Source organism: Teleopsis dalmanni, chromosome 1 (assembly GCF_002237135.1).
Source record: "Teleopsis dalmanni isolate 2A chromosome 1, ASM223713v2, whole genome shotgun sequence".
NCBI lineage: Eukaryota > Metazoa > Arthropoda > Insecta > Diptera > Diopsidae > Teleopsis > Teleopsis dalmanni.
Genome location: NC_051846.1, coordinates 74,190,511 through 74,196,533, shown reverse-complemented (window position 1 = coordinate 74,196,533; position 6,023 = coordinate 74,190,511).

Genomic DNA, 6,023 nt, shown 5'->3' with positions numbered 1-6,023 from the left:
GACAACACCTAGGTACTTTGTTTCACTGGAAAGAGAAATATTAGTGTTTCCTAAACGTACGGGACCTAAACGTACTATTCATTGTAAATAACTTAATAAAAATTGAAGTTTTTTAATTTAATTATTGATATGCAATATATGTTACTATGTATTCGTGTTAAGAGTATATTAGCTGAGAATATATCACTTAGCAATGAAAACATTCTAATGACAGAGTTAATTACTTTAGTTTTTAAGTATTTAGGAATGATATTTAAGAATTTTATGTTTGTTTTCATCAATACAGATAATAACTTATAATAAGCATAATAAGCATCAATAATGTTACAAATAAAAAAAATTCGACAAATTAGTTTATTAGTAATAAATTTGAACATTTCTAATCATTAGAGTTAAAATTATAGTCAATAATTTTACTAATTATTGATTATAAACTGCATGCTTTATGATGGAAAACATTTTATGCAAAATGTATGAAGGAAACATTATCGTCTTTTCAAAAGATTAAAAATACAGTAGTCAGAGGGATTTATGAAGTCATAACTATTTTATTAGTTTTTATTATTGTTTTAATATATTCTTATTTTTCTTCAAATATATGTGTTTGTAAGGATGCCAAAAAAAAATCAATAGTTAAAAAATTATAAATATGGTTTAAGTAAAATTATTCAGTATGTTACAGAAAACCTTAGTATAGCTTATACGTTATAGTAATTTTGAGCCTTCTCGGAGTTAGTGCATCTGGGTACTTTTACTCTTTGATAGCTGAGGAGTTTCTACAGAGTCCCACTCACCTCACTGACTTATTTCAGTATTTCTCATAATCTTCGTGATTATTCAATGACTGATCTAGCTGATCTGACTGATGAGCCCCTTGCGGTTAGTGCTTACTCTGAGTTTATATAGTGCTAAGTAGGACAACCTCTCGGTTTTCGCATATAGCTTCAGAGCTCTGTCCCTTTTATATTTTTTGACTCGATCTATTATAGTATTAACATTAATTTTATTTTTAATATATGTCTTGAAAGCTAATAAAAATTAATAAAAAATCGTATTATATTTATTCAGTTTATTTATTAATATTACATTTATATTATATTATTCAATATTGAGGTTTTTTGAACAGTAGTGAACTATAACAAAAATTCCTTTTTTATATTATTTTAATTAATTGAATTTTTGGCTGACCATACATCTGTTTCGAGTATTGCCAAATGCCTATCATCAGTGGTCTTGGAAATAATTCTTGTATTTAATTACTCGAAAATAATTATTTGACACTGCAAGTACAATGAATCGAACTCGTGTCCTACCAAATTTGAAGCTCAGAGTCAGCGCACATTAAACAACTGACCCAAAGCCGAACTTGACTTTTATGTTCGCACATTTTTCTGGAGTTTTGTTACTTTCGCTATGAAAGTTTTTGTTAATAATTTTACTTTCTGTGTTTATATTAGAACGAAATCATAAACCAGCTGTACAATAATTGAATTAAGTAATTATATTTTTATGTTTAAATTTTAAATTTCAATAATATTCTGTTTATAGAGGCATTATTTGTTGCATAATTAATATTCATTATTATTATATTATTCAATATTCTGAAAATGATTTACCAAAGAACGAAAAATTCACTATTTCCCTTATTTTTTTTATATCTGATCTGCAAAATTATTTCAAATTTATAAATTTGATTCGGAACATTGCGGTAATAAAAAAATGTGTAAATCAACTATTTATTATATTACATTTATTTTCTCTTAATAAAAACATCAAAAACTATCTTTGATTATTATTATTTTAATCGGCTTATGATTCATGCAACATTATTTTTTCCTTTTTTGCAAATGGAAGACAATTTATTTTTATTCGACGTATTAAATAAATGTCTAACACGTTCTGATTCTCTACGAATTATATTACCATTTTCCAATTTGACACTCAAGTGTTTTGTAAAGATTCAATTTGAGATTAAAACCAATAACAATCGGAAAATAAAATGAAGGCAACGGAAGCAAACGAAAAATGAAAGTAACTGTCAAATGCAATCAAGCACAGACAATTTTCCTAACACGAGCTCTGCTTTCATAATTATCGTATAAACATAAAATCTTAACTCACACTATCTTAACTACTATACATTATACCAACAAAGCACCACTATTGATTCCTGTCGATGTAGGCAATATAGGCACTATGAGGCGCTAAAATAGACGGCCACTATTCACACAATTATTCAAAAGTCAACATGAGCCCAGACGAACGACGATGTACTTTTGTTTTATTGAACTTCCGCTGTGTTTTTATGTTTTTTCTTCAACGCGCTTTCAGATTAGCGGCATTTCGGTCGCCATTGTTGTTTTTGTTGTCCTTCTGAGGATAATTCAGGCGAGTTGCTTCCTGTTTATTTTTATGCGGTTTTCGATAATAAAATTCGGTAGAATTTAATAGCTTCATAAGGAAAAGTAAGTCAATTTTTATGATATTTTTGGGATGTAATTTTTTTTTGTTTTTTTATGAAATAATATCCATGACAGGATTAGAATTTCGACTTTTTATTAATGTAAATTAATACTCTTATATGGATATGAGAATCATTCGGTTCTATGTTTTATAAATTTTCTTTCTTAGTATACGATTTAGCAAAAAATTTATTTTTCACTTTATTTAGTTAAACTTAATGTTATTAGGAGTTAATACAACAGGGCGTATGATCAACTAAACATATATGAAATTGAACCGATGAATGTTGAAAGGGTACATTCTAAATTATTGCAAGTGTTTCGTGGAGGAAAATATTTGAAATGATACCGGTTGATAGTTCATTCTGAAAATCGTTAACTAATTACTTTAAAAATACTATCTTAAGATATAGAGGTATTTAAAAAACCAAATCTTTGGGTATCTAAAGGAAAGTACATATTTTTAAAGTAATTATTTGACAATTTTCAGAATGAATTTTCGTTGAACGAATAATTTTTTCCACATTTTTAAGATACGAATTAAACTATTAAGTCGTAATTAAAAAATGAGATTAAGAGCATTCGAGAGAAAAATTCTTCAAAAGATCTATTGTCTTTTTTGCTTAACATCGAGTATCGAATCAGATGAAAAAATAAGCTCCATAAGCTATACCACGGTATTACCATGTTTAATTGCATAAAAATTCAGCAGCTTTGTTGAGGTGGTCACGTTGTACGAATGAATGAAAGTATTTCGGCTAATGTTAGATAGCATGGAAAACGTGATAAAGGAAAATATAGTTGACGCTGTCTGCATCTTCAGTGAGAAGATCATGTGGCCAACGATATATAGACACTCGATTTTACTCTCTGCTGACAGCAAGCCATTGATCGGACTGGCTGAATGAGGTTACTAGACGCGATCAAGGACCAACTTATTGACTAAGTAAGGTCTTAGGGCAGAATTTCCATTTTGGAATTAATATAGAACTTGTGGAGATAAGAAGTAAGGATTAGAATAACTTTTTTGCAGCTCTAGTTAGAAGCAAAACGAAGCTGCTAGGCAATTATATTTTTAGCACTCTCACAGATGAGTTTAGCACTAAGATTAAAAACTTCCGCGATTCTGGAGCCGCGATTCATAAACGCCTTGAAATGTTTCCGTAATTAATAATTAATTAATTCGTTGAGTTAAGTAATGATATCAGAAACATATGATCTAATTAAGCATATTTATTTGACTGACTAACCTCTAAGTAGCGTACGATAGTTTTTGGTATACTTGTACGTTTATAAGTATGGGCTTTGTCATAGGGGTCTTGAAATGATCGTTGCTCATCATACTTGTTGTAGCTTTTAATTCTATACATCTGAGGGCCACCTCGAAAGTGAACATTAGTTAAAAGTAAATATCTAAATAAAGAAAATTTAAAATCCAATAAATTTGTTATATTTCACTAAAGTAAAGAAATTATGTCTTTACTTTGTCACACATTCTTAACGACACATATTAATTTAAATTTGTTTATCCTGTTGAGATATTTAAGACTTAATTACAGGCAAAAAACAATTTAACAACAAAATTTGTTATTTTATTATTGTTTTACGTGTAAATATATTTCTGACGTAATTTCAGCACATTTAGCTCAAATTAAAATACGTACAAGTACCTACTTTATTTGCTTTATTACATGGTAAAAGGACCTTTCATTAGGAGCACTTAAATTAATGCCAATTCAAATATTTATGTGGGAGTCTGGAGCCTGCTTCACCTAAACAATACCATTAAGTATTATGTGTAGTATATGTATACGTAGTATATGTTTAAAAATATTTATATACATACTTATATCATAAACACGTACGTATTTACTTTGTTACTTCTATGTTGTATTAATTTAAATGAAAACACATTTTTGCATAAATTTGCAATAAATTTTTCTTCAAGGAAAAAATGAAAAATTACAAAAATATTCGTGCTCTAAATATTAACATTCTATTTTCATGCTCAGGAGAGTTAAAAACTTAAGTAAATGCTAACACAAAAAAAAATAATAATAAATTAAAGCAACAATGTTAGATAAATTAGTCACAGAAACATGTTTAATTATATTTAAAATATATTTAAATTTTATTTTACAAATTTTATTAAATTAAATATATTTTATAAAAGGATTAAAATAACACATAGACAAATATAAAATGAAAACAATTAAAGTTGAGCTTAAAATTCAAAACTAATGATGATGATGGATATAATTCCCTGATAGGATACAAATAATATTTAAGTAAATATATGCACATTTCTATTCAAATAAAACTAATCTATTATTTGAACAAATAGAGATTATTTGACCACATTTGTTCAATAATTGAACATTTGTTATGATTTATTTATTCTACATTTATATATAGCAGTTCTGATCTAGAGAGCTGCTATTGTTCCACACAATGTTACGTTCAAATAAACAATGTTAAAATTGTTTACAATTAAATTTAATGCATTTAACAACTGAAAATTATGTATTTACATTACAATTTGCAAATAATATTAACTTAGCCAACTTTTTGCAATTATAATCAAAATAACATCAGTCAGAAAATAATTTTCAAATATTAAAATAAAATTTTTGGTTAGCTTTCAATTTTGCAATAGAATAAATCATTCACAATACAAAAATCAAAAACGCATTGAAAGCTATATGAGTTCTTTCAAAATATGTATATAAATGTAGTATATATATATCCATACATATTTAAGTTTCGAGAACATATTTGCGTTGAAAAATTATTTTTTACTTTAATAAATTTTTAATTAATTTTTATTGAATAGATAAGGCTTTGAAACCACAAATATTTTATTTTAATTGAATCAACTATATCTACTGCTCTAATCAAACTGCTCTAATGCCATGAATCTAAATCAAATTATTTCAGTAGCAGTTCGGTCAAAGCAAAGAACAACCTTCACTTCAAAATTATGAGAACAGAAGTGAAGGAGCTAAATTGATTATGATAGAGTATCTCTATCATAAACAATTTTAATCTTTTCCTAACCACTCTGCTGATTCTTTTCTTTATATCAATATAGTACAATGCAGTAATATAACGAATACCAATATTAAGTAATGTCCACTTAAACGAACAATAAAATTCTGTGATTGACTATCTTGAAGGTATCCAAAGCATTTTTGCGGAGTATTTTAGACAGATTTTCTATTCTTGTTTCTCTCAATATTGTTATGAAGAATAATCAATGATTAAACAAGTAGTACAGAAATGAATATGAAAAAAAAGAAATGAATATGAAATGCTTCGTAAAAATATTATGGAGTTCTTAAGATTTGCTTACATATCCCCAAAATCATGAGAGTAACATGGACATTTGAAAAAATCAATAGGAAAAATTAAGAAACAAACAAATCAAAGTTTTGCGAAGAATATTGAACTACAACAACAAAAATTAATTTTTTATATTACTTTAATTAATTGAATTTGTGGCTGACCATACAGCTGTTTCGAGTATAGCCAAATATCCATCATCAGTGGTCTTGGAATTCT